Genomic DNA, 27647 nt, shown 5'->3' with positions numbered 1-27647 from the left:
AAGCTGGGTTCTATTTTGTTTCAGGTGATTAATAGGACATCTGTACTGACCCATACATTCACAGTATACTGTACAGGAATTAGCACTCGTTCAGTCAGCATCTGGTTCCACTCAGTGTTTTTGCTAATGGGATTATATCACCTTTCTGACTGTTCAGCTTTTGTTTCCAGTACCCTGTTCTGCAACCTGAGTATGTTTTGTGGGATCCAGAGTTGGTGGCTGGAGATCAGCTAAGGCTGTATTCACACCAGGCCTGTTTGATTCACTGTAATCAAACTCTTTGTTCGTTTGTCCAGAAGGTTCAGTTGGTTTTAGACAGTGTAAATGCGTAATTGAATTCTGTTGTTGCCCAAAAAGGCAAACTCTGATCTGTCTGCAAACCTAGGCCTCAGTTTGGTCGAAATGAACTCTGGTGTAGTTTGAATGCATATGTGAACACTAAGCAGACTGGAGACTGTTCCTAAAGCTCATTAGGAACAGTCTCCAGTTCCTGGAGACTGTTCTCCAGGAACTGTCTCCTGGAGACTGGACAGTCTGGACAGGAAGTCCAGACTTCCTGGACTTCCTGTAGTCCAGGAAGAGGACTACAGAGCTTTGCCTTCTGGGTAAATACAACCAAAACAAACAAGCAAATCTAACGCTGCCTCATGCAACAAATACCTTACAGTCTTTTGCCAAAGACAAAAGAACAATCCTCCAAATGTTAATACTTTGTCTACATTTCCTGAAGAAGAAACTTGTCCTCGGTGTCTTCTTGGTATTATTTCCTTCAGTGATTCTTGGAGCAGGACAAGGGGGTAAAAAGGTTTCCCAAAGAGTTTGGTTTGTTCAACACAATGCACTGCATGTAAAGTGGGATTTTTGACAGCTATTGATACCTAGCACTGCTGTGCGCTTAGAGATTGAGGGTAATCAGCAAGAGTTTTTTGTCAGAATGGAAAATTGTAGGGAACTGTGAACAATTGTCAAAAACTGTGTGTCTCCATGTTGCCCTATCACCCCCCCAACCTGGGCCTAGGAGAAGCTTTCATATTTAAAAGAAGTTGCTGGGAGCCATGCAAATACAAATCAACTACTGAGCACCGGCCTTTCTGACTGTAGTTTCTGTTGTAATTCACCCATTTTACCTTCTGTGCACCACCCAGGTCTGTGAAAGCGAACCGCACCAATTGAAAATTTTGGTCTCCAGTTGAATTGAGAATTGATCCCTTCTGTCTACCGGACTACCAGGTGTAAAAACACCTTATGTTGAATAAACCCTTTATCAAGTTCAGAAAAGCAGCAAATCTAGCCATTAGCCACTACATTTCTGGAAGAGATTTAATCAAAAAGACTTTCAAATGAGTTTCCATCTTCAAGATGTCAGCTTTATAGTTCTGAAGCAGCTGTGTTGATCATGGCCTGACAATTTGCCTACACGTATTGATTTTTTTTTAAAGCTAAATCATTTACTCTGATGTCTTTTCAGATGTAATAGTTTGAGATATGTGTTGTAGTATTTTCTCTAGTTCCTCCATTAGTCATTAGTTTGTAGAGGGGATACCCTAAACCTCTGAGTGATGGACAGAGTGCAATGCTTGCTATTCTGTGACAGCATGTCAGAAACATCTTTCCAAAAAGAAACTTGAAAGGTGTCGTAGCGAGGTCCCCAGACCGACTCCGTCAGCCTCGGTTAATTTGCAACAGGAATAAATCTCTAGATGAACTGGCTCAGCTCAGTTTTTATAGTAGTTGATTTGGTCTCTATCAAAAACTTGCAGTCACAGGTTAAAAGCTAAGAAAGATTTTAAAAAGCAACCAAAAATAACTGCATCTGTTTCTAGACAAAAACTGTAAAGAATCCCGTATGTATTTTTCTATGCTTGTAGGAAAGCATGGTTAAATAACTTTGGTAGTGGAGGATAAATCTTCTTTCAGTGATATATAAATAAGACATCCAAGTCTTTCATAGACTTATTGACATCTCTGTGACCCGTTATGCATAACACACTCACTCCCTCTCCTTTTGTGTGAGCCAGGGCTCTGGAAGTGTTGAAGGGAGGGAGAGAAGGAGTGCACTAAGGGTACGGTGTTGCTTCAGGGCCAGACTGAACTTCCTGTGAAGGTGTAAGGGATAAATGCAGAGAGAGATGCAGGGAAGGGGTGAGGCCGTGTGAGGAGATGAGAGTCTGAGCCCGGCTTAGACATCTTCCATTCTGAGGCTGCTGACATCCCTACTGGCTATCATATCTTTTTGTGCCCATAACACACAACTCACACACTTTTCAATTGTTTACTCTTTTCCTTTTGCTCGTCCCCCACTCTGACCCTCAGCACTGCTTTTACAGAGAGCACAAATACTTTGTCCTATTGGTCCACTTGTAAAAGCTTCTATCCCTTTCATTCTCCGTGGCTTCGGCACACATCACAAGCAGAGGCTGTTTAACAGTGCCAAGTCTTCTGAGGGTCATGGCAAAGGACACACTCACTAAGTGTGGAGGTTCATAATGCCCTGTGTTTGAGTTTACCGCCTGAAGGCACTTTGGACTTTACTGTGGTTGTAGAGAGAAAGCGATATTATGAACTCTTTCCAGAACTGAACCTTCCTAGGGCACTAGCAGAAAAAAAAACAGATTAAGTAAGTATTTATGTCTATTCATATAGTCAACCCAGTACTCACCAGGCTTCACCAAGTACATCTCTCATCAAGTTTGGAGCTTTGTTCTTAGAGACAGAAGCCAATTTTCAATGTATCAAATTTCAAAGACAGGTTAAGTTTGATATAGTCAGCATTATGTCAGGTAACATACCTTCAGTGATAAAAATACCTTCAGATTGTGTTATAAAATGGTATCATAAAATGGCACCATGTGCCTGGAAAATATATAATACCACCACTTTAAATGGCACACTTGGCTTCATATAAAATAGTCAATATTTGTCATTTCTTTAAAGGATGATGCTAATGCAAGACAGAATGTGGATGCTCTGGTTCACTCATATCCATCTGTGGCATTTTCAAGTGTGTACTACTACTGTAACTGCATTACAGGTGGTTAATTTGTTTGCTTTGTACAATTTATTATTAAATCAAAAAAAAAAAAGTCTCTATTCTCTTTTTTTCCATGTGGTGTTCCATGACACTTCTCTGCTTGTTTGATCATCCAGGTGAGTACCACTTTAAGCTTCTTGACAGCAACCATGCAGTGGGGTCTCTTATCCTACTTTCGTTCCTTGGCCATATGTTTCAGTGTTAGGCCTTCACATTCCCTCCCAGAGACCCTTCTTTCAGCCCCAACACCCTGTCATTATTTTAATCAAATGCAATTACCACCGCTATGGGGACAATGGAGATTTGTAGACTGTCTTTTTTCATCCACCCCTAGTCACTGCCCCCTGGATCCCACCCGCTCAGTCTTCCCACACACACATAAACACACACACACACACACACACACACACACACATACATGCCCGCATACATGCACACTAAACTTCTGTCTTGGGAAAAAGGGCAAGAGTTAAAAGTCTGAGGGCCAAGTAGACGTGTGGGCTCAGAAAGATGAAAATATACATTGTACTGTACAAGGTTCACCAGCAACATTTTTGTTTTGGGGTGGAGAATTTGATTGAAGTGTTATGGGAGACTTTTGTTTGACTGGGAGCAGTGATCAGTGTGTTTAGGAGTTGTCCATGTGCGGTTTGGCACATCAACTAGGCGTTCTTTTGGTCAGTGGGTGGGAAAAGCAGGGGGGAACAAAATGACCTTATGATGCTGTTGTGGGGCGAGGCGTTGAATTGACCGCTTTTGTGGCGAGTGACAGAAAAGATGCCTCGTCCAAAAGCAGGCCGGCCTTTGTCCTCATCCCTCCTATTATCTTTGCACCACTGCAAAATGTGTTTTCAGATAATCTCTGAAGAAAGGGCAAGATGGCTTCAGAGAGGACGGTTGTGTCTGTTTGAGTGGAGAGAGACAGGAGGCGTTGGGGGTGGTGGTTGTTGTTGAATAGCCTCCTCTGTAGTAATGAGGAAGGGGGAGAAGAGTGGGATAAAGACTGTAAGTGTTCTGGAGATGTGACCACCACACCACCACCTCTTCTGCCTTGTGGGCACAAGAAAATAATTCACTGATCTGTCATCTGCCAGACATTACCCGACACTTCCTTCCTCTACCTCAACTCCTTTTCTTTCACATACTTACACTCTAATTCACATCACTTCTTCTCCCAGCTATACTCAGAATTCATTCCTGTACACCAGACACATAATAACTCTGAATCCCTCAGTGGCCCCCTCCTAGTGTGAGAGGACTTAGCTAGTGGCTCCAAAACTTATGAATCACCCTCAGGTAGACTGCAAATCTCTATTACAAAAAAAAGATGACTTTAGGTTGAGAGAGTGTGAGGATGCTCACTCTGCACAATGCTCTTCAAAATGGAGGCAATGAAAACATCAAACACCAACTGGGAGGGGGAATTCCTCATGCATAGCTACTAACCAAACATGAAATGTTTATGCTTTCAGTGTGTGGGATGGTGTGGAATTGCTCACTCACGAAAAGCAGGGGACAAAGTTGTCTCTGATCCACATGTGGTACCTCCCGCTACTTCATGTATTCTTACAACAGTTCAAGGAACGAAAGGCGGCAGCAATCCCCTGACTAAAGATATGGATATTGAACAGGACAGGAACATTAACATTTTACCAGAGCCTTTCCTCCACCTCTTCTTCTCTCACCGTCTCACTCCTTCCTTTGACATGGTGTTGGCATTCCCCAGAGCTGTAGTACACTTACAGCATACTGGGGGAAAGTACCACATTTGGGAGTCACAGCAACACAACATTGAGAGATGAAGCAAAGTGGACTGAAGAGAACTTTCTTGGCAATAAAGTAATTGTGAAGACTGTTTGGTTGAGGAGCCTTGAGGAGTCTGTTTTATGCCTCAACACTCGGCTCTCTGGTAGACATTTTCATTTTATTTTAGTTTTTTGTGTCTGATGATATTGTTACATTTATATTAATTGATGCCTACAAAAGCTTTGAGGCTGACAGTTCTTTTATTTTATACAGTCAATGTGAAAAGAAAGTGCAGAAAGTATTATACATTTTAGGCATTTAAGGCGCTTTCGCACTGCACGGTACGGAACGAAACGGTTCCGAGCGTGTTCGCATTATAACTTGCGACCAGTTCCACCCGGCCCCATGGAACCACAAGAGCTGTGGTTCCAATCGTGCCGGCCAAGCGGTTCTACTTAGAACCAGCAGCTGATTGGCAGCTGGTTGTTAGTCAGACGTTGATTTTCCGTTGACAGCTGGCTCTCACTACTATATAGTTTTAAAAATAATGACGTCCGGCACCGCTTCGATGGCGCCCTCAGTGTAATGCGAACACAACAGGGCTGGAACCGTACCGTTCCATGCAGTGCGAAAGTGCCTTTAGTAGGCTCATAAGTTCTTTAAGTCTCATTTCAGTTGTAAAAAAACAAACTATTGGTTCCATGTTAACAAACTGTGTGCAGGAAGAAGTACATTCTTCCATTAGTTTTAAATGGAAGACTAATTGTTTCTTATAAGATCCACTTGGTCAGTTGATAAATAGCAAGTTTAACCACATCCATAAAAGCAGGAGTTCTAGCAACTTGTTGGTCTGGAGTCTACAGCTGTATGTCGCCAAAGCAGAAAGGTAATGACCTAAGAGAAGCAACTGTTGAGGCTGATAAGTATGAGAAGAATTTAAAAGCATTTTTCAAACAACTTTAGGTCCACCAATCTACAGTGAAATAAATAGGCAGAAGTGAAAAAAATTAAAGACAGCTGCTGATCCACACAGGATTGTGTCATACTCAGAAACTCAGGATCATCTCCCAGACTCCACAGGCCTCAGTTAGCATTACAGCTCATAATTAAAAGAAAAAAAAAAGACTGGTCAAACAGGATGTGTCAGAAGTGTTACCAGGACAAATCTTTTTTCTTAAATGAATATGGAAGCATGTCTTGTTTGCAAACCTCCATGTGGGTAAGCAAGACTTTTGGAGCAATGTTCTTTGGGCAGATCAGCACAGAGTAGAGATGTTTTGCCACACTGAGGAGTACTTTGGTTTGCAGAAAGCAAAAACTGCAAACCAGCCCAAACCAGTTATTACAACTGGGAAGCATAGTGATGGAGGTTTAATGGTATGGGCCTGATTTACAGCCAGAGAATTTGGACTCATTGCTTTTATTAGCCTCTTTCACACAGAACTTCAAGACAGAATTAAGGCACCTTTTTGACATCTTGAAGTGTTTTGTGGAAGGACCAATGCAATGAGAGTGGTTGAAGTCAGTACACTTCTGTCATGCCCCTGACTCATCCTACAACTTAGCCAGAGGGCATAAAATACTAATAATATTCCATCCACCCATCTATTATCTAACACACTTCATCCCTAGTGGGGTCATGAAGGCTGCTGGTGCCTATCTCCTGTGGTAAATGGGTGGGAAGCGATGGACAGGTCACCAGTCAATCACAGACTAATGTTACATGTTACAATTAAAGCTTGGTTGGAAACTGGGTTTAGCAAGCAATGAATGAAATAGAGTGAGACATTTCCACAAGCAAACACATATAAACAAATATGTGCTTCATATTTATCTTACAAATAACTATTGTGAAATCTGTTTTGTGTTTTTGTAGTTTTTTTTTTTTTCTTTTTTTTTGTCTTAAGCAAAATTTCATAACAAATAAACTAGTCAATGCTAGTTTATTTGTTATGAAAATAAACTAGCATTAGCTAAGCTAATATTTAGCTAATGCTAAATATTAGCTTAGCATTAGCTGTTAGGCAACTAGTAGGTATAGTTTTCTTCTGGATATATTGAATACAAAATATCATCAAATGCCGTACCTTGCACAAGTATAAAGAGTCCACATTTAACTCTTGACAACTTTTCTTTCCCTCCCTTCTGTTTCATTCATTAGACAGTATGGTTGAATGACAACAGAGAAAAAATATCTTTGCAATAAATTGATATCAACATTTAAACATAAAATACTTGGGAATTTTCAAACACAATGCAACCAGATACGGTTTCAGTAGTTTGATTTTTGTTCTTTTGACTTTCTGTGTAGCGTTGGACTGCCTGCATTGTTAAAGTACAGTCATTTAAGATATTAAAAGCAGAAAAGGTTTTGTTAGAGTTCCGGTAAAGATTTAGATCCATGGGGTGGTTGTTCAATTTCTGATTCTTCGGTATTTGTCTGTACTGTGGTGCTGAGGGTAATGTTGATTAGAATTGACCTTATAGAATGTTCTGAAGCTGAGCTGGTTAAATGTTGCAGTTGGTCCTAAATGACAGGGTCCCTGCAGCCTTTGTTGCTCATGCCTCATTTTATATGGTTTCTTAATAAAAGACTAGCGAGAACTCAGGCCAGAAATAGAGCTCCCTTCATCCAGGACCGACCATCAGCACAGTTTACTTGGAGCATGACATTAACACCCAGTGTACATATGTTAAGAACCCTCTTGGAAAGTACAGTGTGCGGTTGGAGCAAGGGATTTGTTCAAATTAGCCTCACAAAGATCATATAACATAAGTGGAAACAAATGTGGATGCCTCTGCCTTGTTATTCTTCTGAATCACCAACAAAACTTTGGCCTTTCAGACAGCTTATACTTAACTAGAAAGGGCAGAAGAAGCATATGAAGCCAGATCAGATGCTTTTCTTTTTTCATTTCTGTCAACTCCCAGGGTCATTTTATGAGACACCTTGAAGTGTTTGGAGAAGCCTGGCTTTTGTGAATGTGTGTAGGAGGAAAAAGTTATGCCTAATGCGTAATGTCCATTGAGTTCTGGTCTGTTATACATGGTAATGAATGGTGGTCACAGAAACAGTGTCCTGTATCAAAGAGCTGAACTAACATGCCTTTCTCACGGAGCCAGAAAAATGGCCCTTTGTCACAGTGGACGCCTGCTATCGACTCCCAGCATCTCACAAAATATGCCCCATTGTTGGTGAAGGCCAACTCCGTTTACAACTCTGAACCGACAGCATTCCTGAAGTCAGCAGCACTAACCCCTTCTCCAATGACCTCCAAGAAGAACAGCAGTGGACTACTAATAGCTTTACCTGATGTTAGATTTTTCCCTTTTGCCCAAATATTTATAAAGCTTTGAGAATGTGTCACTTTGCAGTCATGTGCAGGAGTGTTCTGAATTGAGTTGTGTAATGTATGTAAAATTTCTGGTTACACATTCAACAAAATTGATAGCTGAAGGAGAGTTGAGGGAGATTTGAATTTTGCTCTTTTAGCATGGCTCCTTTACTAAATGACCCAAATGTGTTTTGTAGTTTTTTTACATCTATAATATTCCATACACCCATTAGCCTCAATTGTAACAAGTCTATTAATCCACCCCCTGATGGATGGATAGATTGATTCATACATACATTAATCAATCAGTCAAATCATCAATCAATCAATCCATCAATCAGCTTAATCCAGGGTCAGGTTTTTGGGCAGCAGCCTAAGCAGAAAGGCCCAGAGATTTTCCTCCCCATCCACACAGACCAGCTCCTCTGATGGAATCCCAAGGCATTTCCAGGCCAGTCCCACATAGTCCGTCTTAGACCCTCCAGTGTGTCATGGGTTTCCCTTGGGGAACACTCACCAGGGAGGCATCCTAACAAGATGCCCGAGCCACCAACTGGCTCCTCTTGACATGGAAAAGCAGTGGCTCTCCTCTGAGCTCCTCCCAGATCTTCTCAGCCTATTTTTAAGGAAGGGTCCAGATATCTTGTGGAGGAAACGTGTTCAGTCAGCTTGATCTTGTTCTTTCAGTTTTCACCCAGCACTCATGACCATAAGTCGGGGTAGGAACATACATTCACTGGTAAATCTAGAGGCTTGGCTCTCTCTTTACCATGACACATCGCTCACATCGATGCCACATCAATCTGCCTATTGACTTCCCTCTTTATTACTCCCTCTTTCTGTCATTAATGATATTATGAAGAACAATTAAAATGATGCTGGATCCCAGTCCTTATCCAGAACTATGGAAAAAAAAACTTTGAATGTGATTGACTCAGAAAGTTCTTCTGGTGGCACTATATATAAAAAAGACAAACAGTAGGTCCCACATTTTCTTTTGATTAGGGATTTCCTGATCAGGTCCTTTAGCCTCTGAGACCAAGTCAGTGGGTGTCGACCAATGCTAAAGGACAACATGAAAACCTGCATTTACATCATAAATGTAGGTTTATAAATGGGGCAACTGTGACTGTGTGGGTAGAGTAGTTGTCTAGCAATCAGAAGGTTGTAGGTTCAATTCCAGCTTCCTCCTGCCACATGTCAATGTGTCCTTGGGCAAGTCACCTGACCCCAAACTGCCATGTGTGAGCAAATGGGTGAATGTGACTCTAGTGTAAAGCGCTTTGAGTGGTCAAAATGACTGGAAAAGCACTATATAAGTTCAGTCCATTTACCATTTATATTTACTGTAATCCAGAGCGAGATCACGGGCAGCCTTGCACATGATTCCATTGCAATGTGGTAACAGAATGGAGTTTCTGGAGTTGGGTTTCCTCTCTGCTCCTGGATGCTGCAAATCGAGTCTGCTGTTCTTTGTTGCTTTTTTTTAAGTAAAAGTTGTTGGAGAGGTTTGAAAAGTTGCTAAATATAGCAACAATGTCGCTAAGTTGGCAACGGTGCTCCCACTTCAAACTGATGCTGTAATTCTGCTTTGCTTTATGGCAGTAAGTGCTACAGCACATGTGTTATTTCCAGTCTAACTCCATACCACCACATAACGGTAGATACTAACTGTTGCTATTCCAATTTGGGTTTAAAATAAATATACATATATATCTGATCGGGCCTGATTTTCAATCATGTGATCGGACCGGGACATCCCTTTCTTTGATTATAAATGGTTGTTGGATGTTTCAAACAATGGACACTATGGTTTCATCTGTCTTTGGTTTTCCTCTCTTTTTACTTCCTGCAGAATTTTGGTCTTTTTTTTTTACTTTTTTGCTTTTCTTTTCCTTACAAGGGTGATGTCAAAAGGTGTTCACTCATGCAGTCACATGCACCTGCTGCCAGTGTTGAACAAGCTCTGCACTGGTGCCAACACAAGTCTGTTGAATAGAATATCTCATAAGGAGGAGACATTCACGGCCTTGCTGGAGATTTTTGTTTGTCTCGAAACCTTTTTTTTATTTAGTCATGTTGAAATTCTTACCCAAAGGTCTGATGTCACTTCTATCAGATACAATATAGTTGGCTACAACGTAACATTTGTGTAGCTGTTTTATTGTAAAGCTATGATTGGTGCACACTTCCTTTGAAAGTAGTGGTGGATATCACAAGAACTTCTCAGTGTAATAATACGCAGTCTCCTAATTTTATTGATAGAGTAAGTTCATCTGGAATGTCTTACAGGTATCTGTGATGATCATACTGTAAGACTATCCTGAAATGAAGTTATGTTATTATTGCATTACAGTAAAAACTAAAATTTTTATAAAGTAAAGTTTTTCTAATATAAAGATCTTTGTGTTAAATAGACATCCACTTGATCAGCTGCACAATAATATAACTTGGTTTCTGAAACTCAGAACAGTTCTGTTTAAAACAAGTTGGATTGACTCATGTTTGACTTTTATTGTACAGCTCGTCTTGTAAATAAATATATTTAAATGTGTTTAGAAAAGATTTAGTTCTGGGATTTACTGTTTTTGTCATGGAAGTGATTCTTTGAAAAAACCACAAACCGTAGCAAAACATGTCACATTCTGGCATTTTGGCTTTTGTGGCATGGAGTCGTGTCGCCTAAGTCTATTTATGAGTTGGTGTTGTAATGCTTGGGTTTTTTTATGCTTACAGGAAGACAGGCCTTCGAACAGAACTTCTTCTTGAAACACAAATAAACAAAAAAAGAGCATAGATGCAAAATTTGGGCATTTCCTTCTTTCCGGCTATGTACAAATCCTTCGGTTTTCCCTTTTTAAGAGTGAATGCAGTAAATCCGTGGACAGTCCAGGGATTTCTGTAAAAATGGTGGCAGTGAACGCAATGCTTTAGAAAACGAGTGCTGGAGTCCAGTTTTAAAGTCCATCTAGCATCCATTAAGCTCTCATACTATTGGGAATGTTGGAATGTTTTTCATCCAAAGGGGGCTATTTACTAGGCTCCAGTCGCTACGATTGTGTTTCTGGAAGTGAGAGAGCAAAGTAACACTCAGGAAAGCTTTTATTTATAGGGATCTGAAAACTGGAGGGCCCTGAAACTCTGGGATTTCTAATGACAAGCCTTTTGAAAAGCAAAAACAATCCATCTTACAGTCACATCCATCTATTTTTATCAATTGTACGTCCATAAGCGACTATTGGTGGCTGTGTCAACGTGAATGAGTTATTCCCATGTTGTCAGAACTTTGGAGATCTTTTTGAACCATCTTTCAGTGCGAATTCCAGTATTTCCTGGATCCGCTTCGTCCTGTAGGATATTGTTGATGTGAGTCAGGAGCTCTGGCGCTAACAACCTCAATGATGAAGTCAGCACCTCTCAGCATTTCGCCTCTTAATGGAGTCTTCACTGTCTTTGTCCTTAACCATCCATTTCCATTAATTATTCAGAAGGAGAAAGGAAAACCGTTTGAGTGGGTAACACTGATCCAGTGTACTCAACCAATCTATGCAGTGTAAGTAATAAAATACCACACACTCAGACGACACAATAAAAGAGATGGAGACAGAGGAGACGCTTGTTAAAAATGTAAGTAGACGGAAGCTACCCCAGGACAACAGAGAGAGGAGGAGGTGGCAACTCGGGAGTCAGAAGACACAGCAGCGACATCTTAGTGTCTAGGTTAATCAGCGAAACAGGCTGATAGCAGCTGGTGTTTCACTGTATCCGCCAGGTCCGTGGAGGGCGCCTGTCTCGGCAGAGACTGAGTCGATGTGATGTGCCCTCAGTGCCGTTGAATGATGCTAATTGGAATTAGCGCCCACTGTGCGAAAGTGACACTAGACATTCCAGGGCCCATCCAGGCTCTACACACTGCAGGTTGTCAAACTCCAGCGTATGCTTTCACTTCACCCTACAGGCAATTTAAAGATGTACAGCATTAAAAAAGTCCTAAAGAAAATGCGAACAATTGAGAAAATTAAGGCTTTAGGAGGATGAATTAAAATAACGAAGGTGTGTGTGTGTGTGTGTGTGTGTGTGTGTGTGTGTGTGTGTGTGTGTGTGTGTGTGTGTGTGCGTGCGTGGGGGGGAGGGGTAGAAAGACAAAGTCACTGCGTTATGATATCATTTTGATTTTGAAAAGGTCGCACTGCACTTTTGAACTTTCACTCTCAATAAAGCTCGCTTTTCCATCCCAGTGTCAGGAAAGGGAGGGATTGCAATCCATAAGACATGCAAAGATGAAACCATTAAAGCTCGGCTCCTAGACTTTGTGAGATCTTCATGGACAGATTGCTTTTTCACCCTGAGTGCGATAAATACTCCCATCCAGTTGGTGTGAGAAGTAAAGCTTGGAGAGAAGATTTTTTTCCGTCTAGATTTTGGAGGGGGGCCTTTTCTGAGGTATTAGATCCATGAACTGGGAGTGCTGTATTGAATATTTTATCGACTGTCTGCTTGCCCCGTGCTGACCTGCCTGACATGCTAAGTTCCTGGCTCGCTGGAGACGCCACGTCGCTTCGCATCAGCTCAGCCACCCGTGAGGCTTCCCTGCATTTCCTGTGAATAAACTCACACACAGTGGGGGAGGAAGAGAGGCCAGGGCACAGGGGCACTGGGGCTGCGATGAGGAGAGAACACATACATACACATTCTTTCTCTGAAGAACAAAACAGACAACCTTGGCTACAGCATGAACTCCCTTGGTCAGAGCCCGATGAATCCTCTGAAATCATCCAGTGAATTGAAACAACCTGAAACCTCTGTTTTAATTACAGCTTCACCGTCCATAAAGTTTGCACCAACAAGACACTCCAGAGTTGACTTTGGCTGTAATTAGATATGAACATGAACATAAATATTCCAGCAAAATATTAATCCAATGTAAGACCCTGATTTACATAAGGGAAATAATGTTATAACCACGAATCCTTGCAGCAATAAACTAAAATTCAACCTAAGAACTAAAGTTTGTTGTTTGAAAATCGAGGAAACTAAAGTCAACGTTTCAAATGCAGCAAACTGGTTGCACATCTCTCTAACTTCAGTGCTGTTGTATGACCAGAAGAGAACTCAGGGATGATTGTCTTTTATATTAAATATTTATTTTCAATAAAACCTGTATCTTCCAACTTGTTGGTTAAACCTGCCAACCAACATCAGCTGGTAGATTGAAAGTGGCTCCAGGTCAGTTTGCCCATTTTGCCACTTCTTATTCTGTACCATCGTGTTGCCATTTTGTGCATTCTTATGTCTATTTTGTATCAGCTAACAAATCTTGTCATACCCCTATCATAACCCAGTTTGTGTTAGTTGATTTGTTTATATATAAACCTTAATACATATTTGTATTTTCACAAATTACACACCTAAATAAAATCTAATGTAATTTGTTTGTTCTAAAGGCCTTGTTTTATAGCCTGTTTTTCTCTTTATTTTTGTTTTGATTCCTGACTCTCATGAAGAGTGCTATATTATGACCACTGATAAACATAACTGCTATGTTAAATTAAATTTAATTGGTCCTCTGTCTCTTTAAAAGCTGTCTTCAGGAAGTCATCACAACATGTCTCCTCTATTAACCTTTTTAACAATGTTTTTACCAGGGTTTTACTGAGAAGTAGTTCCAATAATGAGCTCAGGAGATGCAGCAGCTCCACCAGGTGTTTGCTAACTGCTTCTGGCTAGTCTGAAGCAGAATGGGGAAGTCACAGAGGGAGGTGGAAGCTGAAAAACTTGGAAACTACAGATGTGAGGAGGAGTTGCGTTCAACCAAGTGTTTTGGACAGCTGAATGGTTGCCATGGAGATTGAAGGATTTCCAAAATATGCATAAAAAAATCAAAGCAACACTCTTGGTTTTTGATGAGGAATAAATATGTAAATAATGTAATGTCAAGTTCAAAAAGTCCATTTTAAATAATACTGCCTCTTTTGGACAAAGACAGATTTTCCTTTCATTGCATCCACAAAATGGATGTTAGCAGATCATTATATTGGTTTCTGAATCACTGAAGAAGTCAACTGATTGCACTGGCAGAATTTACAAATCAGAATTGACATCCTGTTACCCTGCCATGTGACAAATTTGTAAAAATAATTACAGATTGAGTATTGCTCTGAGGCTGAGTATATTTCCTCAGACGTCACCCAGCACATCTCCATCCCTCTGTGTCTGGCTCATTACAGACAGTGGGGCTTCCTAATGTGTTAAAACTCAGTAGAGTGGAAACGTCAGCCAACGGACTTTGGTCCCTCAACGATCTTTACTTATTCATGCACACTCTGGCCTCTCCCTAGGACAGTGCAGCTCTGACCCAGGAGGACAGCAGAGCCTTGAAAAAAGTAACCCTGCATCAGGGTCACTCAGTGTTTTAGGCCACTGAGTTGACAAACAGCAGTGCCAGACTGCCACTAAGCTCTCTTGTGTTCATAATTAAAGTGTACCACTCTCCACGAGTGTTGCATTTCTCTTCTGTTCCAGCTGCTGCTTTATGTGTGTTTTTGGTAAGTGTTTGTGTCAATAATATCTTCATAATGAAAAAGAACACAGTACAAGAAAGACATCATCCTCAAGAAACTGATAAAAATGATACTTAAAGCCTGCAGACAAATGAAAGGAAGAACTAGATTTTTCTTGCTTGTTGGCATCTCCTTTTCGGTTAAACACTATGTAATAGTTTCTGATAATACTTGGTTATTTTTAGTGATTTAATGGCATCTAAGACTAATTTAAAATTTTGAAATTGCATTTCGGAAGCTTGAGATTGCAGCTCAGTCACTGTCACCATTCGCTCATGTGCTCCTTGTCCTCCAGAATAGGCCATAAACATCTGAGAATACTGAAACAATGTTCACTTTAGAAAATGAGTGAAAAGTAACAAAGCATTAAGTTGAATATTAATCAGTAACTGTGACACAAGTTTTCAACATGAATAAGGATTTGCTGCTGCATTGTTGTTATGCAAAGAAATCATTCTAAAGTTGTTTGACCAGAAATTTCCAGGTTTCATTGTTTGGTAAACTTTAACCTGGCAACTTTCAGCAGTTCTGATTTGTCTATAAAACTTAAAAAAATAAAAAAAAAATAAACATTAGGACATTTTGGATTCTTGTCTGTGCATTCCAATTGAACATGGTTATCAAATATTGTAGTCAAGTTGGGTTTATTCCTCAGATTGGTTTAATATGTTTTCTAAGGAAGCCCAGCAGATGTTAGCATGGAGATGTTTTAAAATAGGTTTTCTAATATCTAACAGGGAAACAAGCCATGTTGATGTTAAACTACCTTCAACATCCTCCACTAGTGGTTAGCACAGCTAGCAACACTAATTTATGTTCAACACTCTGTAGGACATGCACAACTGAGAAATACTGAGGCACTACAAGAAATACCCAGTTGGAGTGTATGAATATTACTCGGGTCCTACGCAGCAATTTTTCTTTTGATCAAATTGAAGTTTCCACCATGTTCACTATGAACTGTGGCAAGAAAAGAGAGATGAGATATAATATATTATAATTTCTCGCAATCACAAATCAGGAAGATTGTTTTCAAACAGCATGGGAGGAACAGGAGGATTCTCATGATCCAACAGTACACCATGTTCATGTTTCCTCGTGTCATATCATATCAGGTTAATTCTGGTTTCCATTACTGTCAGATTTCCTGAAGAAGCCTGACATTGGTTGGACATGATCAGGCCTGAATTGGGATTAGATCCAACTCTAAGTCTACCAATAAATTAGAAAGTAATATATTAGGCACCTATTCTTGAGACTTAAAGTACCTTAAAATGATTGTGTTAGCCCATGCCAAACATTTTCAAAAAAATCTGTGCAGTATCTGTTGAGTTGAGGTTTGATGTAGTGCCTTACCGATAGATTGTTTCTGTTGTGAGTAGTGCTTGATTATAATAAAATTGACAAAGGAAGAAGCAAGAAATGAGTTAAACATTCAAGAGAGAGAATACTTTTTATAGAATAAAGCCCCAGAATAAATGGATGGTTTGCTTTTGCCAATACTTCATTCTTCAGTTGGATTTTTTGCCTGTTTCACTTATTGCAAGTCAGTATTTCAAAAGTGTATTAGAAAAGATGTTTTCATATATTGATATGAAAACATATCATATGTACACATATGATATGTGATTTATATGCAACACAAATCACCACTCAATCTAAAAAGAGGCATTATATCTGCTTTTTTTGTTACAGAACCAAGATATCTCACTCTTTATGTATCGTCAATAATGTATTACTATTTGACATATTCCTCTTTTAAAGTTTTTTTTAATAAAACAATGTGTTTTCTGTCTTAGACATCAGTAGATATTTAAGAATGACCATCACCATCATAGTAAAAGTTTTCCTGTTTGTATCACTGGCAAGGCTTCAAATACCAATACTTTGGCCAAAAGTAGTTTTAAAATGATTTATCTGCTCTGAGATTAATTAGAATTTATCTATTTTATATATTTGTAGCATTTTAGGTTTTATGTCTCTATAATATTCTATTTGCTCTTTGAAGCTGGCTGTTAAATATGTGATGTGTGGAAAAGATAACTGATCTTTTTGAAGATGATGACTTATTTCACTCACTCTTGATTCTAAAAATATTATATTTAGAAGTCATTATCTAAAATTTATGACACTAGGTAATATATGTTGAGTGAAATATTGGTTGTAGCTTGCAGGTTACCCATTATCCACTGTTACCCAGACGATGAACTGAAAAGGACACCTCCACTTTCTTGTATTTACTATATTAATATTTATCGTCCTGTAATCCCTTCGTTCCTTCATGTCTGTGCCTCACACTCAAAGTCCTCCCTCTGCTCTGTCAGCGCTCTCTTTCTTCCCTCCCTGCACTCTTCACTGTCCCTGTCTGCACATGCAAAACCATAAGAGTACATTAGGGAAAATCTTCCAGTCTTGTTTGTTTGCCTTGTCATCATCATCTACATTTGCCAAAAGCTCCAACCACTGAACCTCAGAAATATGTTTCGCTGTTGGCCTTTCAAAGCAAATCAACTTTCAGAGCACTGATTTCAAGTTTGTTTGTTTTTTTCACTGCACTTCTGCAACTGCAGAGAATTGGGTTTACCAAGTCGGGGGTCCAGGTCTGTTTGGCTGCTCACAGCCTTTAACAGTGCTGTGGAAGTTGTCTGAACTTGGTTGTGTTCAAATTCGACCAACACAAATCCAATGTGATCCAGCATGGAACATTTCTGAGCCACATTTTAGAGGTGATCATTACAGTTAGAAGTTTAAACTTTTTGTTGTGCTCAAGAACATTCATCATTTATAAATAAAATATGGGACTGACTGACATTGACTGACAGTGATTCAGTGTATTCCTGCTATAGCCTTGCAAAAATGAAATGGGACTCTGGCACATTTATATGGAAGTATAAATATTTAAAACACCTGCTTAACCTCAGTACTTTTTCATTGTATTATCACTGTTCAGCATGTCCTAATACTGGTGTGTGATTAATGTATCTCATTGATTATTTAAGTTTTTGTATTTTTTATGCAGGTTTATATTTTATAGAGTACTTAAGAGCTTCACTGTCAGAAGAAGAGGCGCTGACAGACATTTGTATTTTATAGAGCGAAAAGCTCCCTCTATCTTTGACAGCATGACAGAGTCTTAGTGTGATAAAGCCATTATTAATAATAATACGACAGAAATTATTTATAACACTGTGGACCTTTGTAGGCTCGAGGGCTCAAAGTTTAAAAGGGGCACATTGAACAAGATCTTAGAACACCATATGACAACATAGCAAAAACCCATATTGATCAAGAATCTAAAATTTAATCGGATCATACTGTATCATTGTCATCAAGTGAGGACAATGCAAAGCAAATGTAGTCTATGTTTCCCCTGATATGTATAATGTTGCTGTTTTGCTGCTGACTGAGCTGGAGGGCTGAGTTGATCTGATTCTGTAGCTGTTAAACAGATTATTGGAGAGAAGGTCTCTGGTTATGAAGTTATGAAATAAGCAGATTTGCTGATATTTTACTAAATAAACCCTAATATATCTGACTGTTTAACCTCCAAAAAGAAGCTCGGAGGGGTTAACTCTACATAATGTTTTGATGTTAGCACCTCTGAGAGAGGCATCGTGGCTACACAAACAAGAGTGTGCTGCACATTTTGGCACAGAGCTGCCTGAACGGTTCACCAGCCCACTAACGTAGCGGCCGACCAGTGAATCCCCCTGTAGGCCCTATGTCAGTTCGCCCCTGCTTTTGGGAAACCTTGATTAATTAAACTGTCGCATGTTTGCCTTTACGCTGCAGTCCATATGGTTGGTGCAGTATTTTTTGCTAATGTTTGTGATATTTTGTGAAATCAAAATGCTATGGGCTGAATCTTTCTTTAACAGTTGAGGTTCTGCAGTAACTTCTATTCACAGCCGCTCACCTCCAGCGGAGATCCCGTCAGCAGCGATGTGAACCGGCTGGTAGTAACGTTAGGTTGAGATGAAGCAGAGAGCGAACAGTGAACTTATGTTTCTAAATTGTTATTTTTAGCTTAATGCTATTGTTGAGGGGAAGAAGCAGGTGTCCTGATGTACAGATAAAGAAATAACAATAAAGAAGGGGGTCGTGGCGAAGTGTTGGGGGGGTCGGGGGGGCCCTCCGGTCACTAGGTGGCAGCAGTGCCACCTCCAGTCAATAGGTAGCAGCAGTGTTCAAACTAATCAACAGCCTGCCTGTTCAAGCCAGTAGAAGTAGCCACAGCACTGTTATAAACCGAGCAGAAAGGGGGGGAGGGGGGAAACGAAGCAAAGGATACAAGCGCGGATGTTTTGAAATCTATCTAGAGATGAGATGGAGAAGTTTGACAGTGAAAAGAAAAATGGCAGCAGAGATCAGTGGCCAAGATAAGAGATTCTTATTTTCAAATACAAGAATACAGTCATGATACTACGAGAACCCAGTCGAATCTGCAGAGTAATTTAAATATTGGCAGAGTAAAGATGCAATATTGCCGGAAGAAAGTCGTTATATTAAAAAGCTTTGATAGAGTGATATGCAACGTGACCCGCTCCGCAGGTCTGGTTCTTTCTGTTAAATAAAAAGTTGTGTAAGCAATCATTTCAAAGTCCTGGGGCTGAAAATTTGCTTCTGATGTGCTAAAACATTTAGTACTTAGTCATTTGTTAAACCAGTACCAACTATAACCTTACAACCTTACAACCTTACATCCTCAGTATTCCGCAATTTAGCGCAGTATGATGAAAAGCTATCATAAAATTAGTCTTTATTCTCGTCCAACTTTACTCGTATTTAAAACACATCAAAAACTCAGAGCCCAGCACTTATACTCCGTCATAAGCAAGTAACTGTAGCTCGCAGAAAAAGGTCAGGAAATGGACAAAACCTGTTTTCTTATTGTTAATGCAAAAATGTTATACACTTTTCATCTCTTCTCATCTGACAAGCTGAACTATAAGCAATATTGCTGCAAATTTTCCACAATAAATGTTAAGAACTATATACCTTGTGGAAAACTAAACTGAAGAAGCTGACAAGTAATCAATGCTTACAGTTCTAAAAAGTTTTACTATATTAAGTCTAAAAATGCACTAAATCATTTGCACTTTTTCAAACTGATCAGACTACTCGAGTAGTCTTGATTAAATGTTAGTAATTTACTCATAAACTGATTTTGGAAATTATTTTGAGGCTTACAATAATAAAACAGCGGTTTTGATAATAAGGTCATACAATGTTGGAGCCAGTGGTTTGTACTATGCATTATTAAATATGAAAAGATTCGCAATAGTATTTAAATTCTGGGGAGGGGAGGGCACTGAGCGGGGGGGGGGCGGGGGGGTGAGCGCGAAAAAAATTATGATCCGTGGGGGGGAGGGGCATGACAGAAAATAATTGGGAAACTGATTGTAATTATTATTTTGCTGGTCTTCAAGACGTACATGCAGATAAATGCACGCTACCGCCACCTGCAGTCACCAGGCACGTGCAGGGGAGGGGATGCTGGGCAGTGGCGCAAAAAGGGGGTATGCAACGCATAGGGGCGCAGCACCAGACTGGGTCAAAACCCCGTCTGGAGGGGGCGGCGCGCCGATTATGTTTTCCCATACACTTCAGCGCGCCTTACGCTCCTTCACCTCGCGCACGTGACGAGGTAAATGTGGCGAGTTTTACCCTTCACGTAACTTCATGAGGGAGCGAGCGTATGTTTTCCACGCTCCGCAATCTTCCTTCGGGGGAGAGGGGGATTGGCGGGGGGGACGCGCCGATTTATGTTTTCGCATCCACCTGAATAATGTGTAGTTGCGCCCCTGGTGCTGGGGCTGCTTGAGCACCTGCCCCTTTTGCTCCTTGCCCCCAAGTGCCCTTTTGGTCAATTTTTTTTTATGTATTTATTTTTTGGTATTATGATTTTCTAAGCCCTCTTCTGACAGATAATAACATGTACTAAAATTACTTTTTTTATTTTTACTATTTTTTTTTTTTTTTGTACAACGTAATAAGCCCCCGCCCCACCACCACCTTGCTACCTTTGACCTTTTGCCCGTGACGCAGGACGCAATTGCCTCTCATGCAGTGAGATAAGGCAGCTAACTGCGGAGCTCAATGTAGCGAACGTTCCAGATTACAGAACAGTTTTTGGTGAATAAAAAAAACGTTTTTGGTGAATAAAGTCGAGTAGACTTGCTACTTGTCAGATGACAGAAAATTTTGAAGTATCGTTTCTGCTTCAGCGGTTTAAGCAGAGAGGCCTCTGCGTCTGCCTTTCTCTGAAGAATTACTGAGGGGAGGAGACAGCCAGGTGAGGAAAAACTGTTCTTATCTATCGATTCAGTATTTTTATCATACTGACATTAGGCTGTTGTTGTTGTGCTATTAGCTAACGACTTTGCTAGCAACGCAAGATAACTGAAAAACTTCTTCCCTGTATCGTTAATGATATCAGTCATTCTTCAGTGTCGCTTATGCAATAGGGGCACATCGCCCGTTCAAAACCGATCATCTCCATAATGAATTTATGTCTTCTAATTTCCTTTGCTGCATAATGTACATTGCATTAATTCCAGCGTTAGGTAAATGTATCTTGAAGGAGAATAGCACTTAAATAATAGTCCAACAAAGATATTCATTTAGAATTAAAAATAATTCATCCTGAATTACCATGATAGATATAATGTATGTAATAAAAGCCTGTCATTAATGAAGGGGAAAAACTCAATCCAGACTTTTAAGTAAGTTTAGGGTCTGGTTCGCAGAGTATGAAGTTATTTTTTTCCCCCCAATTATTCAATGAAAAAAAAAAAAACCTCAGTTAAATAAAATAAAATGGTAATCAAAACTTGGAATTGTAATGATTTCTTTTTTAAAAACAAAATGTTTTGTTTAAATAACTTTTTTCTAAATTAAATTACTCATTTTTGTCTCGTGAACTTAAAAGTTATTTGCCAAACATAAACTTTTATTTGCACACATCAGAAATATTTTGTTGCGATTTTGGGCCCGGCCCACGATGTCATGTGAGAAAAAAGTTTTTTAAGCAAAACTAAGTAGGCTTTTCTCATGATGACATGCATTGACAATTCAATTTTTGTTTTTGTTTTTTCGTTTTTCTACAGTTCCACGTTAAAGTTTGATGCAGCTCTGCTTTCTTGAATGGACCATCTTCATCTCCACTGCAAGTGTAGCAAACAGGCAGCTCTGTTTTTTATATATTACAGTCACTAAAAGGTTGCATTGTGCCCTTGTTTACATTTTTAATAGTGTAATTCTGTAAGGACAAAATATGTCTGGTGGTCTAGCTCTTATTTACACATCTTGCTAAATTGCGGGTTTGAATATGGCAATACTTTCTTATAATAAAATAGACCTGCAGAAAGAAATTACTAATAAAATATCTTACATATGCATAGTTGTATGCTTTATATAGAGATTTTCCTTAGTTTGATTATATATCTCACAATTTTGTTATTTATCATTGTTTATTAAACTCTGAAAGTTGTATGGCTTTCTTAATATTCTGTCCTAGAATGCGGTAAGATGTTCCCTTTTTTTTTTGAGCACCTGCCCCTTTAGTGGTCTCTGCACGGCCCTGGCAGTCACAGAATATGATGGGTCACAGAATTTGGTGTAACACCGGCACTGCTGATGGTGAGACTTGGTTGATTCTAGAGTTCTAAGTGGAAACGGAACTGCAGGTGGTGCACTTATAAAATATAAAGCTTATCTTTGCTTTAACCATTAAAATAAAATGAATATTGTAAAAAATGTTCTGCTAATTTAATTTTAAAACAAGAAAACCACCCGATTTTTTTATTTTTATTTTTTTAGTTCTTTCTCATTTTATTGTGAAACGGAAAAACCAGAGAACAAACCATATACAGATGTCCAAATATAATAACTTCAGTTTTACTTCTGGAGAAAGTCATGGTATCTATGCATTGATTTGTTCAGTGCTCAGGGTTCAGAGTTACCTGGTGACATTGTAAATAGAAACACCCTGTTGGGTTTGGAACCATTTATCCATTTATTTATTGAAATTGATTTATTTTCTTTAATACAAATAATGTTTGAATTTTTTGTACATAAGAAGGATTTTGTAAAGTCCTGTATTCTGCTGACATCTCAGTTCCTCTTATTGCTCATGAAAACAGGAAATTCAGCACTTCCTATCTAATTCTAAATACTGAAGATGCTATTTTTCTCTAATCGGTGTAGCTTGTCCCTGAAGGTGTCCCTTTCCACAACGCTGCTGGTCCAGTGCCACCCCAGTCTGTCAGAAAGCCATTAAAAGCTGTTCTACTAAAACTGTTTTTCACCTCACCTGAGCTGCTTCTTCTCTCGGGCCATATTTAATAAATAAAGCTGGTGGCACTCTCAGACTCAGGAGGAGAGTTTCTGCAGAACTGGGAGAGGAATGGAGGGGGGTGAGAGGGTCACTATTATATCTTGCTAAAACACTCCAAATGTAATTCAGCCGCAGGTCAGAACTTTAAAAGTGCAGCCGCATGTGTCCCTGGGTTTGTATGTGTGCGTGAGTGCAGAAGGAGTTGGTTTTTAAAGGCTTCTTAAAAGGTTTGGAGGAGTGAAGGTCAGGTGATGGAGGAAGCATTAACAGTAAAGCTCTCTCTTCTCTCTCCATCCTGTTCTTGCCCTCTGCTGCCCATGAAAGTTTGATGTCAGAATTAGGTTGTTGACTCATCTCGCACCTCTGTGCTCATAGTATTGACAGGCTGCCAACGGACTGCTGTGGGGGCCAGGCTAGCCGCTGAGAGTCTATTCCCTCCCTCACTGTCTCACTCCTCCTCTCTCTCTCTTTTTCCCACTCTCCTTTTGCTTCAGCATCAGCCAACAGCATCAGAAGTGTTTTAACAGAGCTTTAATGGCCTCAGCCCCAAACCTCACCTCCAGCACACTCTCGCTCAAACACTAACTCACATACACATGTGGCTTCCAAATAGCCTGCTGCTGGTGGAGGCAAAGTGTTGAGCAGGAAAGAGAGAGGGAGAGTTCCTTGTGTTGATGGATGATGACATGCCCTCCTTTTCTCACCCACAGCTCCCCCAACTTGACTCTTCCTTGTTTTTTCTTGCAGAGTTGTACAACCAGCACCCCCACGTTTTGGTGTTTTGCTTTGTTTTGGTTTTTTCTTTAGCTGTCACTACTTGCTTGCTTTGTTTTTGTTCTCCATATGGAATTTTCTTCTTTAGACAGCCCAATCGGTCACTGCAACTTTATATGAATTCATTTGTAGCTGAATTGATAAATGGTATTTTACTTGTTATCCATAACCATAACCATGTCACTTTGTTTTTAAGATCACTGTCATTGTTGAGTCTGTTCAAAATGTGTGAGTCCTGTTTCCTGTCAGATATGCAGATGAGATGACTGCAGAGTGTATTCATCCAGCCTTGGAGTTTACTTTGTTGTGTATTAATATTGATGTTCAGTGAGTCAGTGAGAGAGAGAAAGTGCAGAGGTGTGTAATATAATACTGAGCAATCTTAGATCAACCTAAGAATCATAACTGTGGCTAAAATATACACAACTATAATATAATTCCATCATATTACATTTAGTACAGGACTGTTTAGCACTTATAGAATCACTGCAGTAAATTGGAATATCAATGCAAATTTGAACGAAAAATAACTATGAAAAAATATAGATTTCTGCTGTCATTCAGGATTTGTCCAGCAGCAGCAGGCTATTGGGAAATCACATGAAAGCGTTGCTTCCTATCAACGATTTGCATGGTAAATTCTCTGAACCTTTTCTCTGGCTTTAACACTGCAACCTGTTCCAGGAATACACTGCACCCTGTTTCAAGATAAAGCCCCCTTCTCTCAGTGCTTTTGAAGTCTAAATGGTAAATTAACAGGGACCATTGATGTTTAGGATTTTAAGTCTTTCTTTGCATCATTTTCTTTCTTTCTTTTTTTGGTGATATTTCAATTTTGGGCTCAAAACCAAAACAACCCTTAATGGATTTGTTTCTTTTTACAACTTTGAATTTGATCTTAGCATAGGGTGTCGTCTCTGACTAACCAGAAGTTGTATTGAACCCATCATGGACAAAAAGGCAGAATGACTCTTTAGTTCAGTTTCTGATTCATAGAGTAAATCAGCAAAAATCCATAAACCTAGGTCATCCTAGCTTACTCAAGTTTATTTTTTTCCCTAACTTAAAGCTCTTTGTTAACAGCTTACATGCCAAATTAAAATAGTTTGTGTGGTGATATTTCTCAGACACAAGCTTTCCTCACAGATCAAATCTGTGAAAGTTTCCAGAGTAGACTCTTCTCTCCATGGAGACTGATTGCAGAAGATGGGCTTTGGACTGAACCAACACTAATCAGAAGATAATCAAGCTGACCAGAAGAAAAGCTGCCATCCTCTTTTTAAAAGTTGTCCCTTTTTTATCTGAGCTGCATTTTGCTTCTTTTCTGGGTCATTCTATCCAATTCAGTGGTTTCCCTCAAATATTCACACACCCCTGCATCCTTCTCTTCTCCCCGTCGCCCTATTCCATTGCTCTTGCTTTGGACGTTGTGTGCAGGAGTGTTTAGCCATGAAGAGCGCTGTGCTGGCTTGGCCCAGCCAGAGGCAACGCTCATTAGCAGAGTTTAGCCACACAGGCGCTGAATGGGACAGCTTGTTGACACACACAATGGGATCAGCCCACTCACCCTCACACAGCACACACACATAACCGAGTCATGGCTCCAGCTTGACGCGTCGTGCCCCCCTCTTTACCCTCCTAAGCTCGGTATGTGTGTGTGTCAGAATAACCCATCCAGAGAGCTCATCTGGTGCCTTAAACTGTCCCCCACTCTCACACCAACAGTCACATTACCCACCGCCTGCACTACATTTAAAGCACTTGATTTCTTACGTTTCACCTATTCATTTTTTAAGTTACCTCATCTTAATGATCACAGCCCAGTCACTACATCTGAGCCCTTCCTGACTGACTGGGGGCCCCATCAGTTGGAGACCTTTCACACTTGGTTCCCCATTTTGATATAAAAGTGCAAACACATGGACACACACATACATACAGCTTCTGTAATGGAATAAGCAATCCTAACACACAGTAAACTGACCAGTTAGAGCTAATAAGTTCTTTCACTTTGGCCTGGGTTGGCTGTCACATGGCAGCAGGACAAGGCTCTGTCTTATGGCTCCATCCAGCCTGCCGGATGGGACATATCAGCTCCAATTTGGCCCATCGCCGCCTTTAAGAAAATTCATCAGGACCTCGTTAGCAATGAAAGCAGTCTGTGTAGCAGGAGCTGGGGCAGATGGGAGATTAGCTCAGTATCCCACGGACGGAGGACATGGGAGGAGGAGGGCAGCATTTGTGTGACTTGAGATGTAGAAAATATTGGAACATAAGGAGTGTTTATTTATTTATTTTGGTATTTAGGAGAGGGCATCTTCCTGTTTTTCTGGTCAAGAGAAACTTTTGGATAATCCCATAGTTTATCACAATAACAAAAAGTCCATGAAGTAACTTGGAGAACTAACTTAAACCATCTCAAAATGTTTTCATTTTGCTCTTTACACAAATAATACACAAATACAACAAATAATTTATAAAGCAAATGCATCCTGTAATTAATCAATGTTCTTTCTTCCCAATGGTGAGTTGTGTATTTTAATTTGCATAAAGTTAATGCATGCTGGGTCAGCATTGGGCATGATGCTTTCTGGATATTTTAGATCTGTCTTTGGACATTTTTGTGGAATTTCTTTAATTTGGTTTCCTAGCTGGACCCATTTTTTAATATTGGCCCATAACTTTTCATTACACTTGTGGTCTGGATCTTTGGGAGGCCTTTCCAAATGTCCAGACTAAACCCAGTTTCGATGTGTTCTGGTCCTGTTGGAAAGGTCGCCAGTAGGTCACAGGGCGTAAAATCAATCAATAAAACTGAAAATTGTATATTAAATCAGTCAGCCTCTAACTGGAACTGTACTCCGTATATCAAAAGTAATTTCAGGAAATGAAGGCTCCCGATATATTGATGACAACAAAGAGCAACAGAACCATCTTGTCATTTGATGACAAGCTACACTGTCATTATTACACTTATCTCATTGTTTATTTCATGTTTTTAAACTGAGATCATCGTTCCAACAGTTGTCATGTTCTAAAATGTGATACCAGAAAGTAGTAGTATTTTTCAGAATATATACTGTTATTACTGTGAAGTCCAACACCAAAGCATGGATGAAACACAGTCTTCCAGTTTAAAGGCTGAGTGCTGAGGCTCACTGTATAATATTGGCCTCCAACATCCCACACTGGCCTTTTGCACTTCGACCACAAATGTTATTTCTGCTTGGAGTTTTGATGTCCACGGTTTGGGATTTTTCTTGGCTTTGGTAGCGTCTGTAACTGTGTGTGCAGTCATTGGTGTGGAGTGTCCGTAAACAAATACGAATCAAAGCTGAAGTTGGTTTACATGGTGAGCTTATTTCAGGGAGGTTTGCCTCCATCCTCCATACACTGTTGCATGTGGTTTAAAGTAAGTGGCATATAGCTCTTTTTCAGGGCATGATAAGATCATGCATGGTGTCATTGGAGTCCTGCAAGTTTAACCTTGGCTGCAGATTACAGTTGCTAGACTGTTAAGTTCCTAAAAGAATGATTTAACCAAGTTAACATGAATAACAAGAGGGATGAGTTTAAAAAATAAGTAATATTCTGAGATGTTTCTCTTGTAAAGAAGTGAAGAAATATGGTTTTATGTCAGAAAACCTTTTGATTGTACACCAGTAGAGCTCAGTACGTGGAGTAGAAGTATTTCAGTGTATACGTCCAGTCGCAGCGTTGTATGAAATGTCGTCAGATGTGTCCGAATTGTCTTGGTCTTATCTTGAGTTATTGCCACACACATCAGCTTGATTACTGAAGTGAAACTCCCGCTCCTTTTTTTCCTTCGTCTCTCTTCCCGTCTTATCAGCCCTGTATCTATC

General features: G+C 39.9%; 1 protein-coding gene across 2 annotated transcripts in view; it reads left to right on the top strand.

The window, feature by feature from the left end:
* Positions 1–27647, top strand: part of bcas3 (BCAS3 microtubule associated cell migration factor) — a 357170-nt gene that overhangs the window by 209628 nt on the left and 119895 nt on the right. The window lies entirely within an intron of this gene.

The sequence above is a fragment of the Poecilia mexicana genome, unplaced genomic scaffold, assembly GCF_051168715.1.
Source record: "Poecilia mexicana isolate PSO_F unplaced genomic scaffold, ASM5116871v1 scaffold_13, whole genome shotgun sequence".
In the NCBI taxonomy this organism is placed as follows: Eukaryota; Metazoa; Chordata; class Actinopteri; order Cyprinodontiformes; family Poeciliidae; genus Poecilia; species Poecilia mexicana.
This window is presented reverse-complemented; position numbering and strand designations above follow the sequence as displayed.